The following is a 14,101-nucleotide window of genomic DNA, read 5'->3' as shown; positions in this document are numbered from 1 at the left end:
TTTTAATACTGATTAATGTTCAAAACTCATTTTAGCCTGTTTAGGGTTTCAATGTCTTCCTGGTTCGATATTGGGAGATTGTATAGTTCTAGTAATTTATCCACTTCTTGTAGGTTTTCTAGTTTGTGTGCATAGAGCTGTTTGTAATAGTTTCTGAGTTTTTCTTTTTTGTTTTGTATTTCTGTGGGATTGGTGATAACGTCCCCTTTGCCATTTTTAATTGTGTTTATTTGGATCTTCTCTCTTTTTTCTTTATTGATCTAAGTAGTTGTCTATTAATCTTGTTTCTTCTTTCCAAGAATCAACTTTCGGTTTTGTTGCTCTTTTGCATAGATTTTCACATCTCAGTTTCTTTCAGTTCAGCTCTATTTTGGTTGTTGCTTTCCTCCTGCTAGTTTTGGAGTTGGTTTGCTCTTGCTTCTCTGGTTCCTCTAGATGTGATGTTAGGGTTTTAGAGATATTTCTTTCTGATGTGGGCATATTGAGCTATAAACTTTCCTCTTAACACTATTTACCTGTGTCCCAGAGATTCTGGTATGTTGTATCTTTGTTTTCATTAGTCTTAAAGAATTTCTTGATTTCTGCCTTAATTTCATTCTTTGCCCAAAAGTCATTCAGGAGCAGATTATTTAATTTCTACATAGTTGAATGACTTTGAGAGATCTTGGTATTGATTTCTGTTTTTATTGCACTAAGATCTGATTGTGTGGTTGGCATGATTTTGGTTTTTTAAAATTTGTTGAGAATTTCTTTACATTCAAGCATGTGGTTAATTTTAGAGTATAGGCCATGTGCAGATGAAAAGAATGTCAATTCTATTGTTTTTACATGGAGTCTTCTCTAGATGTCTGTTGGGTCCATTTGGTCAAGTGTTGAGTTTAGGTTTCAAATATCTTTGTTAGTTTTCTGCCTTGATAATCTGTTTAATGCTGTCAATAGGGTGTTAAAGTCTCCCACTGTCACTGTGTGGTTATCTAAGTTTCCCTGAAGTTGTTTTTTCTGGGTACTGTTGTGTTGAGTGCATACATATTTAGGATAGTTAAGTCTTCTTGTTGTATGGAACCCTTTATCATTATGTAATTTCCTTCTTGGACCTTTTTGATAGTTGGTGATTTAAAGTCTGTTTTATTTGGAATAGGAATAATAAACCCTGCTGTTTTTTGCTTTCCATTTGCATCATAGAGTTTTCTCCATCCATTTACTTTGAGCTTTTGGGTGTCATTGCGTATGAGATGCATCTCTTGAAAACCCCATACAGTTGAGCCTTGCTTCTTTATCCAACTTGCCACTTCTGTGCCTTTTAAGTGGGGCATGTAGCCCACTTACATTCAAGGAATATTGATATGTACACATTTTATCCTGTCACTGTGAAATTAGCTAACTCTTATGGAGACTTGATTGTGTGTATAGTTCTTTATGGTGTCAATGATCTATGTACTCAAGTGATTTTTTTTAATTTTAATTTTTCTTTTTCTTTTTTTTTTTTTTTTTTTTGGTGTCCAGTAATGGTCTTTTGTTTCCATGTTTCACATTACCTTAAGGGCACCTTGTAAGACATGTCTGGTGATAAAGAATTCTCTTAGCATTTACTTGTCCAAAAAGAATTTTATTTCATCTTTGCTTAGTTTGGCTGGATATGAAATTCTTTGTGGAAATTATTTTTCTTTAAGGATGCTGAATATAGGCCCCCAGTCCCTTCTGGCTTGTAAAGGTTTCTGCTCAAAGCACTCTGCGCTTAGTTGATGGGTTCCCTTTATAGGTGACATGCCCCTTCTCTCTAGCTGCTTTCTTTCACAGTGACCTTGGAGAATCTGATTACTATGTGTCTTGGAGATGGTCATCTTATATAGTATCTTGCAGGGGTTCTCTGAATTTCCTGAATTTGAATCCTAAACTCTCTAGTGAGGTTGGGCAATTTTGAGGGACAATATTCTCAAATATGTTTTTCAAATTGCTTGCTCTCTCATACTCAATGTTTCTCAAATTGCTTGCTCTCTCATACTCAATGTATGGCAGTGAGTCATACATTTGGTCTGTTTGCATAACCATATTTCTTAGAGTTCTTGTTCATTCTTTTTGATTTTTTAATTTATGTCCGACAGAGTTGATTTGCATTGGTTTTCAAGCTCTGAGATGTTTTCCTCAGCTTGGTCTATTCTGCTGTTCATATTTCCAATTATATTATGAATTTCTTGTAGTGAGTTTTTCAGCTCTATTAGATCAGTTTCATTCTTTTTAAAGATGGCTATTTCATCTTTCAGCTCTTGTATTGTTTACGAGATCATCTGAGGCTGAGTTGCAAGTAGGTGCAGCCAGGAAGAGACCCTGGGAGAGACTGGCAGGCAGAGGGGCACTCAGATCAGCCTGGCCCCATCCCACGGGCAAGATAGCTCTGTTCTTTCTAGGAGCCACTGTCAACAAAGGCCAAAGCCAACATAAAGAGTGAGACGAGCCTTGAAGGATGGGCATCCCTGGCTGTGCTCCACTGTAGCTGTTCCTTGCCAAACCAGCTGGACTCCACACAAGCTAGAGTCCTGTCCCTGTCAACTCTCCAACCAGCTCTCTTTGCATGTCCATGGAGGTCACTGGGTCTCCTGCAGCTAGGATTCCAGAGGTCTATGGTGAGAGTTGGGCCATTCCATGCCTATTTAACTCATTCCTTCCCCAGTAACTACTTGGGGCCAGGAATGAGTCCTGGTGCTCAGTAGCCCCACACAGAGTTCCTAGCTTCCTTCTCCTTCATCCCAATGTCTGTATCTTCTCTCCATCCACTCTCAATGGCCTCCTTCCAAAGCTTTACTTGGAGTGTGCCAGTCTTCATGAAGGTCTGGTCTCTTGGTGGGAGAAGCACTTCCTGGCTGTGTCTAGTCAACCATCTTGTCTTTTCCCTCAAATAAGTGTTGTATTGACCATATTATAAATAATTTTACGCAAAGAAGAGTTGTATAAATCTTATGAGACAGGTTCATTCTCTAGTTTATTTGTAGGTAAATAAAAGACATCTTAATATAAGAATAGGATCTGTTCAGAAAGAGGGGGTGCTTGCAAACACACAGACTCACTCTTGTACCACCACTTCCCAAGGCAAATGAGTAATGACTCTAAATTATCACACAATCCTGTTTGAAATCTATTTCCTTACCAAGCATTCTCTAAATGTAAAAGTGGTATACAAGTATCATTATTTGAAGAAGATCTGGCTGTATTTCTGGAAAAACCAATAACTTCATCTGAATAGCTCTTATAATCAATAACAAAGTTTAGGAAATCAATATATAGAAATCTGTGCCAGTACAATATATATTTTAAAATATAGTCACGAAGAAAATCATTGCTACAATGAGATGCAAAAGAAAACCAAAAAATAAGAAAAAGACAGCCGGTGCTTTGATTGAGAAGATCAGTTTTTAAACCTGTTAGTGCCATATATGTAATCTACAAGGATTTTAAAAGTATATAGCTAGATGAATTGATTAAAAAGTGTACAATATATATAAAAACATGCAAGAGCAGCCAAAAAATTAAGGAAAAAATGATAGTAATTGAATGAACTAACTCTATCTGATATTATAGCACATTATGAAACTGTTATAATCAAAACAGCATGGTACTGATATAATTTTGTGGAACCTAATAGAAAAAGGCATCCATATTTGCGAAAGTGTAGTGTTAAGATTTTACATAAGTGAAAAACAGTGAGGAAGTGACAATTGAGAGTACTTGGATAAATAAACTTAGATTTCCATCTCATTTCTTATAACAAAATTATTTGAAACTGTAAAAGTATTGGAATAGAACTTAGATCAAAAATACATTACTGTAAATGACCAGCCTGGCTAACATGATGAATCCCCATTTCTACTAAAAATATAAAAATTATCCAGGCATGGTGGCGGACGTCTGTAATCCCAGCTACTCAGAAGGCTGAGGCGGGAGAATTGCTTGAACTCAGGAGGCAGAGCTTTCAGTGACCTGAGATCGCACCGTTGCACTACAGCCTGGGCGACAGATCAAGACTCCATCTCGGGGAGCAAAAATAGACCAGAAATAAATAATTCATAAGTTGGAATTGTGAGCCATTCTGAGTAGCGTGATAAAATCTTGTACTATCCTGCTTCATCTAACCTGGGATGCGAATCATCCTTTTGTCTAGCATATCCACATTGTATATACTATTTGCCATCACTTACTAGCCAGATTGGTTTTCAGATTGAAAAAGTAGAGTACATATGGGCTTGGTACTATCCACTGGGGCATCCACTGGGGTCTTGGAACATATATCCAGAGGACAAGGGTGGATACTCTATAGTATTATAGAACAAGCCTTAGGATCAATGGTAAAATAAAAAATAGACAGAAAAAAATGTATAATTTGTGTACAAATTGTGTAGTATTTTTAAAAATAATGCACGCAATGCTTTGTTAGTATAGGAACATATCTAGAAGAATTCACCAGAAATTAATCACATCTATTGCATCTGAAGCATGGAAGACAAGAAGAGAACACAGGCAGAGAGGAAGAATTTTTCTCTCTATAGTTTTTTTTTTTTTTTTTCCTGCTACTGGAGTGAATGGGGCTGTGCAAACTGGTAGATAGTACTTATAAATATTTGAAGGCTTTATTATTTAGAACACCTTTATCATGTAATTTAACAATCATATTAACAAAATGAGATAGTATCATGTCTATTTTACAGAGGAGGAATGGAAGGCTAAGAAAATTTAAGTATGCAGGTTAAAGAAGTTTATTAAGGCAAGAATCAGGAAGTGGCTCCAAAATGCATTTGCTGGGAATAGACACAGATATCCTTCATGGCGAGGTCCAAGGTTAAGTCAAATTTGGCCTTTTGGGTATTACCACCCCTCTTTAAATTCCTTGGGATAGCTTTCCCAACCAATGGGCACATGTTTAACTTTGGTGATATCAAAGAATGAGGCCACCATTTAGTTTTTGGAAACACATACACACACAGTGCTGAATTTATTGCTTACTTAAGTAAGGGAGAGCTATTCTGATTAGGTACATCCTCTCTGAGGATAACAAGGAACTGATTGTATAAAAGACTTTTGGGAAATAGTGAGTCAGGGAGTTGGTGGAGTTCTCGGGATGGGTTGATGTCACCTTTAGAAACATAGTTACTTGGGCAAGAATGTAGTTGATAGATTGAGTTTTTTTTTTTTTTTTTTTAATTATACTTTAAGTTCTAGGGTATGTGTGCATAACGTGCAGGTTTGTTACATATGTATACTTGTGCCATGTTGGTGTGCTGCACCCATCAACTCGTCAGCACCCATCAATTCATCATTTATATCATGTATAACTCCCCAATGCAATCCCTCCCCTCTCCCCTCCCCATGATAGGCCCCAGTGTGTGATGTTCCGCTTCCCGAGTCCAAGTGATCTCATTGTTCAGTTCCCACCTATGAGTGAGAACATGCGGTGTTTGGTTTTCTCTTCTTGTGATAGTTTGCTAAGAATGATGGTTTCCAGCTGCATCCATGTCCCTACAAAGGACGCAAACTCATCCTTTTTTATGGCTGCATAGTATTCCATGGTGTATATGTGCCACATTTTCTTAATTCAGTCTGTCACTGATGGACATTTGGGTTGATTCCAAGTCTTTGCTATTGTGAATAGTGCCGCAATAAACATACGTGTGCATGTGTCTTTGTAGTAGCATAATTTATAATCCTTTGGGTATATACCCAGTAGTGGGATGGCTGGGTCATATGGTACATCTAGTTCTAGGTCCTTGAGGAATCGCCATACTGTTTTCCATAATGGTTGAACTAGTTTACAATCCCACCAACAGTGTAAAAGTGTTCCTATTTCTCCACATCCTCTCCAACACCTGTTGTTTCCTGATTTTTTAATGATTGCCATTCTAAGTGGTATGAGATGGTATCTCATTGTGGTTTTGATTTGCATTTCTCTGATGGCCAGTGATGATGAGCATTTTTTCATGTGTCTGTTGGCTGTATGCATGTCTTCTTTTGAGAAATGTCTGTTCATATCCTTTCCCCACTTTTTGATGGGGTTGTTTGTTTTTTTCTTGTATATTTGTTTGAGTTCTTTGTAGATTCTGGATATTAGCCCTTTGTCAGATGAGTAGATTGCAAAAATTTTCTCCCATTCTGTAGGTTGCCTGTTCACTCTGATGGTAGTTTCTTTTGCTGTGCAGAAGCTCTTTAGTTTAATTAGATCCCATTTGTCAATTTTGGCTTTTGCTGCCGTTGCTTTTGGTGTTTTAGACATGAAGTCCTTGCCCATGCCTATGTCCTGAATGGTACTACCTAGGTTTTTTTCTAGGGTTTTTATGGTATTAGGTCTAACATTTAAGTCTCTAATCCATCTTGAATTAATCTTCGTATAAGGAGTAAGGAAAGGATCCAGTTTCAGCTTTCTACTTATGGCTAGCCAATTTTCCCAGCACCATTTATTAAATAGGGAATCCTTTCCCCATTTCTTGTTTTTGTCAGGTTTGTCAAAGATCAGATGGCTGTAGATGTGTGGTATTATTTCTGAGGACTCTGTTCTGTTCCATTGGTCTATATCTCTGTTTTGGTACCAGTACCATGCTGTTTTGGTTACTGTAGCCTTGTAGTATAGTTTGAAGTCAGGTAGCGTGACGCCTCCAGCTTTGTCCTTTTGACTTAGGATTGTCTTGGCAATGTGGGCTCTTTTTTGGTTCCATATGAACTTTAAAGCAGTTTTTTCCAATTCTGTGAAGAAACTCATTGGTAGCTTGATGGGGATGGCATTGAATCTATAAATAACCCTGGGCAGTATGGCCATTTTCACGATATTGATTCTTCCTATCCATGAGCATGGTATGTTCTTCCATTTGTTTGTGTCCTCTTTGATTTCACTGAGCAGTGGTTTGTAGTTCTCCTTGAAGAGGTCCTTTACATCCCTTGTAAGTTGGATTCCTAGGTATTTTATTCTCTTTGAAGCAATTGTGAATGGAAGTTCATTCCTAATTTGGCTCTCTGCTTGTCTGTTACTGGTGTATAAGAATGCTTGTGATTTTTGCACATTAATTTTGTATCCTGAGACTTTGCTGAAGTTGCTTATCAGCTTAAGGAGATTTTGGGCTGAGACAATGGGGTTTTCTAAATATACAATCATGTCATCTGCAAACAGGGACAATTTGACTTCTTCTTTTCCTAACTGAATACCCTTTATTTCTTTCTCTTGCCTGATTGCCCTAGTCAGAACTTCCAACACTATGTTGAATAGGAGTGGTGAGAGAGGGCATCCCTGTCTTGTGCCAGTTTTCAAAGGGAATTTTTCCAGTTTTTGCCCATTTAGTATGATATTAGCTGTGGGTTTGTCATAAATAGCTCTTATTATTTTGAGGTACGTTCCATCAATACCGAATTTATTGATCGTTTTTAGCATGAAGGGCTGTTGAATTTTGTCAAAAGCCTTTTCTGCATCTATTGAGATGATCATGTGGTTCTTGTCTTTGGTTCTGTTGATATGCTGGATTATGTTTATTGATTTGCGAATGTTGAACCAGCCTTGCATCCCAGGGATGAAGCCCACTTGATCATGGTGGATAAGCTTTTTGATGTGCTGCTGAATCCGGTTTGCCAGTATTTTATTGAGGATTTTTGCATCGATGTTCATCAGGGATATTGGTCTAAAATTCTCTTTATTTGTTGTGTCTCTGCCAGGCTTTGGTATCAGGATGATGTTGGCCTCATAAAATGAGTTAGGGAGGATTCCCTCTTTTTCTATTGATTGGAATAGTTTCAGAAGGAATGGTCCCAGCTCCTCCTTGTACCTCTGGTAGAATTCGGCTGTGAATCCATCTGGTCCTGGACTTTTTTTGGTGGGTAGGCTATTAATTGTTGCCTCAATTTCGGAGCCTGCTATTGGTCTATTCAGGGATTCAACTTCTTCCTGGTTTAGTCTTGGGAGAGTGTAAGTGTCCAGGAAATTATCCATTTCTTCTAGATTTTCTAGTTGATTTGCATAGAGGTGTTTATAGTATTCTCTGATGGTAGTTTGTATTTCTGTGGGGTCGGTGGTGATATCCCCTTTATGATTTTTTATTGCATCTATTTGATTCCTCTCTCTTTTCTTCTTTATTAGTCTTGCTAGTGATCTGTCAATTTTGTTGATCTTTTCAAAAAACCAACTCCTGGATTCATTGATTTTTTGGAGAGTTTTTTGTGTCTCTATCTCCTTCAGTTCTGCCCTGATCTTAGTTATTTCTTGCCTTCTGCTAGCTTTTGAATGTGTTTGCTCTTGCGTCTCTAGTTCTTTTAATTGTGATGTTAGAGTGTCAATTTTAGATCTTTCCTGCTTTCTCTTGTGGGCATTTAGTGCTATAAATTTCCCTCTACACACTGCTTTAAATGTGTCCCAGAGATTCTGGTATGTTGTATCTTTGTTCTCATTGGTTTCAAAGAACATCTTTATTTCTGCTCTCATTTCGTTATGTACCCAGTAGTCATTCAGGAGCAGGTTGTTCAGTTTCCATGTAGTTGAGCAGTTTTGATTGAGTTTCTTAGTCCTGAGTTCTAGTTTGATTGCACTGTGGTCTGAGAGACAGTTTGTTATAATTTCTGTTCTTTTACATTTGATGAGGAGTGCTTTACTTCCAATTATGTGGTCAATTTTGGAATAAGTGCAATGTGGTGCTGAGAAGAATGTATATTCTGTTGATTTGGGGTGGAGAATTCTATAGATGTCTATTAGGTCCGCTTGGTTCAGAGATGAGTTCAATTCCTGGATATGCTTGTTAACTTTCTGTCTTGTTGATCTGTCTAATGTTGACAGTGGAGTGTTGAAGTCTCCCATTATTATTGTATGGGAGTCTAAGTCTCTTTGTAAGTCTCTAAGGACTTGCTTTATGAATCTGGGTGCTCCTGTATTGGGTGCATATATATTTAGGATAGTTAGCTCTTCCTGTTGAATTGATCCCTTTACCATTATGTAATGGCCTTCTTTGTCTCTTTTGATCTTTGATGGTTTAAAGTCTGTTTTATCAGAGACTAGGATTGCAACCCCTGCTTTTTTTGGTTCTCCATTTCCTTGGTAGATCTTCCTCCATCCCTTTATTTTGAGCCTATGTATGTCTCTGCATGTGAGATGGGTCTCCTGAAGACAGCAGACTGATGGGTCTTGACTCTTTATCCAGTTTGCCAGTCTGTGTCTTTTAATTGGAGCATTTAGTCCATTTACATTTAAGGTTAATATTGTTATGTGTGAACTTGATCCTGCCATTATGATATTAACTGGTTATTTTGCTCGTTGTTTGATGCAGTTTCTTCCTAGCCTCGATGGTCTTTACATTTTGGCATGTTTTTGCAATGGCTGGTACCGGTTGTTCCTTTCCATGTTTAGGGCTTCCTTCAGGGTCTCTTGTAAGGCAGGCCTGGTGGTGACAAAATCTCTAAGCATTTGCTCATCTGTAAAGGATTTTATTTCTCCTTCACTTATGAAAATTAGTTTGGCTGGATATGAAATTCTGGGTTTAAAATTCTTTTCTTTAAGAACGTTGAATATTGGCCCCCAGTCTCTTCTGGCTTGTAGAGTTTCTGCTGAGAGATCTGCTGTTAGTCTGATGGGCTTCCCTCTGTGGGTAACCCGACCTTTCTCTCTGGCTGCCCATAAGATTTTTTCCTTCATTTCAACTTTGGTGAATCTGGCAATTATGTGTCTTGGAGTTGCTCTTCTGGAGGAGTATCTTTGTGGCATTCTCTGTATTTCCTGAATTTGAATGTTGGCCTGCCCTACTAGGTTGGGGAAGTTCTCCTAAAAATATGGAACGCTTCACGAATTTGCATGTCATCCTTGCGCAGGGGCCATGCTAATCTTCTCTGTATCGTTCACAATTTTAGTATATGTGCTGCCAAAGCGAGCACGATAGATTGAGTTTTAAAAGCTTGTTCATGAGGGTAAACCTATCCTTATTTAGCTGATTTTCAAAAGCAAAGGACTGTCACTGATTGGTTTGCAAAAGTGTGTTCACGAGGTTCTGTATCACTGTATCACTGTTGATTTAAAACGAATTTTTATGGTTATTTGTTGTCATGATTACAACATAATCAGAATTTTCCTAGGTGTATGGGAACTTTTAAAATATTTTTCTCCATGTAGATTGTAGGTGTTTCCCATTTTGGGCAACAACTTCTGCTCTTCAGTGTCATGCAAGTATGTCTTCTGGGCTACCTAGTGTGTAGACATTAATGACTTGTTCTTAGAGTTCACCCTTGCTCATTTTCTTCTCCCACGTAAAGAATGTATGAAAGAAGCGTTGACACTTTGGGGAGTAATATTCTGAAATTCTGACATCAGTCTAATCTTTTTGTAGCCAGAATCCTTGCTAAACCCGGAAAGAATTCAGATTTCTTTGGATCTATTTGAGGAATTTGTGATTACAGGCAATCAGTGGTCTATTTACATGACAGCCCGATAATTTTGACTGAGAGAGGGAAGGAGAGATTGGTGCACAGGATCTTTGAGAAAAGACAATGAAAGAGTCATTAAGTGTCTGGGCCTCTTTCTAGTTGCCTACACATTTTCTTGAGCATCTATGGAAAGAGGCATGGAAGGAAGTACTATTTTCATAAAAACCTTTTTCAGATACAATGAGAAAGTGCACAACAGTTCAAGTTAGATCACCTGGGTGGCAACAACTGATAAATATGGGAACAGGCAGTTTCACTAGTGCCTTTCTGACTCTTGTGGATTGTTGGCTTTGGGATGTTTGGGAGACAGCATCTTTGTCTCCCAAACATCCCAAATCACAGCAGTTGGGCACCTTCAGCCAGATTGGGGAACAGAAGTTATTGCTAAGGAGAAACTAGGGCAGGAGAGCAAGGTCAGGGCAAGTTTTCCCAAGGTAGGTTTGAGACTCTAATAGGCTTTCACGTAGGGAAGCCTAAGAAATGTTAGGGGGCCTATTTTCTAGGAGACTGGAGATTTTGTGGGTAAATGGAGACAAAAGCAGAATATATGATTATTACATAACTTTGTTTAACTGTTAAAGTGACACCCATCTGCATCAATAGAACTGAGAATTAAGGATGTTCAGTTTACATTTATTTAATTCCGATTAAAAACCAATGTTGATCCTGCTCTGACGTTACTTTTTGTTCTTCAAGATTCATAAGCACTTATCTCTTTGTGTTCTAGACATAGTCAATTTATTCATTCATTCATCTGGTTATATACTTCATTCAGGCATTCAAACAACAAACATTTATTAGTTGCACACAATAATGAAAAGACAGTTTCTACACTCGTAGTGTTTGTGGCTTAGTAGCTAAAAATCACAATGATAATTATAATATTTTGATACGTATAATGGAGTTATACACAGAGTAAAAAAAGTTGTACAGAAAAATAGGGTCTTAAATCAGCTGGGTAGAGTCAGAGAGAGCCTCCCATAAAATGAAATCTGAGTCATAAAGAAAGATTAGTTGGTTTCCAAGTGGTGACAGTGAGGAGGAGTACCGCAGGCAGTTACATGCAAATGCATGAGAGATTTGTCAGGGAACAACAGAGGATGTTAAATTACTTGAGCATTTAGAATAGAAGTAGAATGGTAAAGGATGAAATTGAATGGATGTTAAGGATACACATAATGAAATGGTACTTAATGCCCTAGTACAGAGTTTATTATGGTGAGCAATTGAAAAAGGTTAAACAAGGAGTAATAGGATTAGATTTTCCTGAGTGTAAATCACATTAATAACATTTTTCAATATAATAAATATACGTAATTATATAATATATATCTACATCCTTATCTAATCAATTTCTCTATATTTTACAAACTACCTCCCTACCTTTCTTATATTTTTCTTCAATACCCAGTTCAATTTCATATGAAACTATCTCATAACTATTTCCAGGTAAAATAAGAAAATTCTTAAAACTGATTTTAGGAGGGTATGTAAAGATGTCCCCCATATGACAGCCAGTGTCATCTTTCCAATCAAGAAGTAGCAGTCCTATTTTAGCTAAATATGCTAAAAATATATCTGAAACTAGCTACTTGAGAAACTTATTTGGAAAAGTCATTCTTCACAGAAGAATTTCTATCTGTACTGCTCCAACAGTGCACTTAATTTCTAGAAGATTGTCAAATAAGAGTTTTACTCTACATTTTTGTGGCTGGGCATAACCTTTTATTTTTCTTCTAGCTCCTTTTCTTATTAGTGATGTAATTCCCTCAGGAATCTCCACATAAAGAAAGACATCTGTTTCCATTTTCTTCTTAGAGGAACAGTATCTCTATACATTATTGAATAGATTAGTGTCATGAGTGTTAGCACTTTCCGTGAAGCACAATCCCAAAGTCCAAGAAAAATTGAGATCCCCAGAGGAGAGGATGGAAAGTGTTCCCCCCACACCACAGGGTGCTTTACTGCTGCTGCTGCTGCTGCTGTTTAATGTAAAGGGTGATATGTTTTTCTTTTTTTTCCTTCTTCCCTCTCTTCTTCTCTTCTTCTTCTCTTCCCTTTTTGCTTCCTTCCCGTTTTTTTTTTTTTTTTTTTTTTTTTTTTTTTTTGGAGGCAGAGTTTCACTCTTGTTGCCCACGCTGGAGTGCAATGGCACAATCTCAGCTCTCTGCACCCCCCGCCTCCTGGATTCAAGCGATTCTCCTGCCTCAGCCTCCCGAGTAGCTGGGATTACAGGGGCCTGCCACCATGCCCAGCTAATTTTTTGTCTTTTTACTGGAGATGAGGTTTCTCTATATTGGCCAGGCTGATCTCGAACTCCTGACCTCAGGTGATCCGCCCACCTCGGCCTCCCAAAATGCTGGGATTACAGGCTTGAGCCACTGTGCTGGCCTTCCAGTTTTTATGTGCAAAGTTGGTAAAGAAATAGAGGTATTTTACTTTCACTGAGCATGTAAATTTCCATTTCCATTCTAAATTTGAAAATGATAATATGATTTTGTTTTCTGCAACATCTTAGAAGTATAATGTGTCTCAAATGGTTTTACAGCTCAAAAGAGAAGTATTAATTTTAAGTAAAAAATACATTATATAGGAATAAATGAGAGAATAATCTATGAGCAAAGAGAGATGCTGTATTTATCTCTCAAGCAGCATAGTTAATTCACATATTTTGGTCATTTATTTTGGGTGAAGTCTATTTCATGAATTATGAACACGTTCAGTAATAAAGGACTGAGAAATTTGTTCCGTGTCACAAATCACATATTTTTATTTTTAAAAACATACATCACTTCAGCTAGGTTAAAATATATCATCTTGTGACTTTCTTTTGCAGATTATGTAGTTCTATCAGTGGGCCTTATGTCATTTATCTTAGTACTATATATTAGCCTAAATCTTAGGATTCATGAATATTGGCAAAGAAATACACCCCCATTAAGCATGTTGCATATATAATATGTAAGCATTTATATAAGCAAATGTTGATCATTGTTTTTGAAGATAATGTTCATTTTTTAAAAAGTAATTTAGCTCGAAGCTGACAGTAGGAAACAATAAGGAAATCAACCTTTATCAAATGTACAGTATGTGCCAGGCCTGGTATACACAATATCTTATTAAAACCTTACACAAACTCTAAGTTCGCTATTGTTTTCTCCATTTTATAGATGAAGATGCTCAGTCTGAGAGAAGTTAAGAGGTTTAGCCCTGTTTGTACAAAATCCAAGTATTGGAGCTTTGAATAAAATTCAGATCTGTCTGGCTTCAAATCCATGCTCTTTTCAGAATATTATATAAAAGATTTGAAGACTAATGACACTATTGAGTAAATTATGTGTTTTGTGCTAAATTCAGATAATTTTTAATACAGGTGCTCCTTGAATTTGTTTCAAAAATAAAATCATCCTAAAGTACGATTCCTTCATTGTCTGAAGTGGCCATTTCTTCAAGGTAAAAATTGTTTCATTTGCTAGTCTTCACCTTGCCAAAGTTGCAAACTTGTCAGATATCTAGAAGCTTCTGAAGGGTTTAAGGATATCCCAGTAGGTTCTGGAGAAAGAAAACGAACAGTGTAACACTGTTACTCTTTATCACTGGTGGGGGACAGTGACAAAATAGCCCTTTCTCCCCTGGCAAGTCCTGATACACTTGCTCTTTTGGGTATAAACTTCTG

At 37.3% G+C, this 14,101-nt stretch overlaps 1 non-coding gene across 1 annotated transcript; it reads right to left on the bottom strand.

Moving 5' to 3' along the window:
- Nucleotides 1-9,771: 9,771 nt before the first annotated feature.
- On the bottom strand, nucleotides 9,772-9,879 carry LOC111547948. Its single transcript, XR_002733278.1, has one exon. It is a non-coding gene; the product is annotated as a U6 spliceosomal RNA (small nuclear RNA).
- Between the last annotated feature and the right edge of the window lie 4,222 nt (nucleotides 9,880-14,101).

Source organism: Piliocolobus tephrosceles, chromosome 3, assembly GCF_002776525.5.
Source record: "Piliocolobus tephrosceles isolate RC106 chromosome 3, ASM277652v3, whole genome shotgun sequence".
Classification (NCBI taxonomy): domain Eukaryota; kingdom Metazoa; phylum Chordata; class Mammalia; order Primates; family Cercopithecidae; genus Piliocolobus; species Piliocolobus tephrosceles.
The sequence above is the reverse complement of the archived record's forward strand: the minus strand, read 5'-3'. Positions and strand labels throughout refer to the sequence as shown.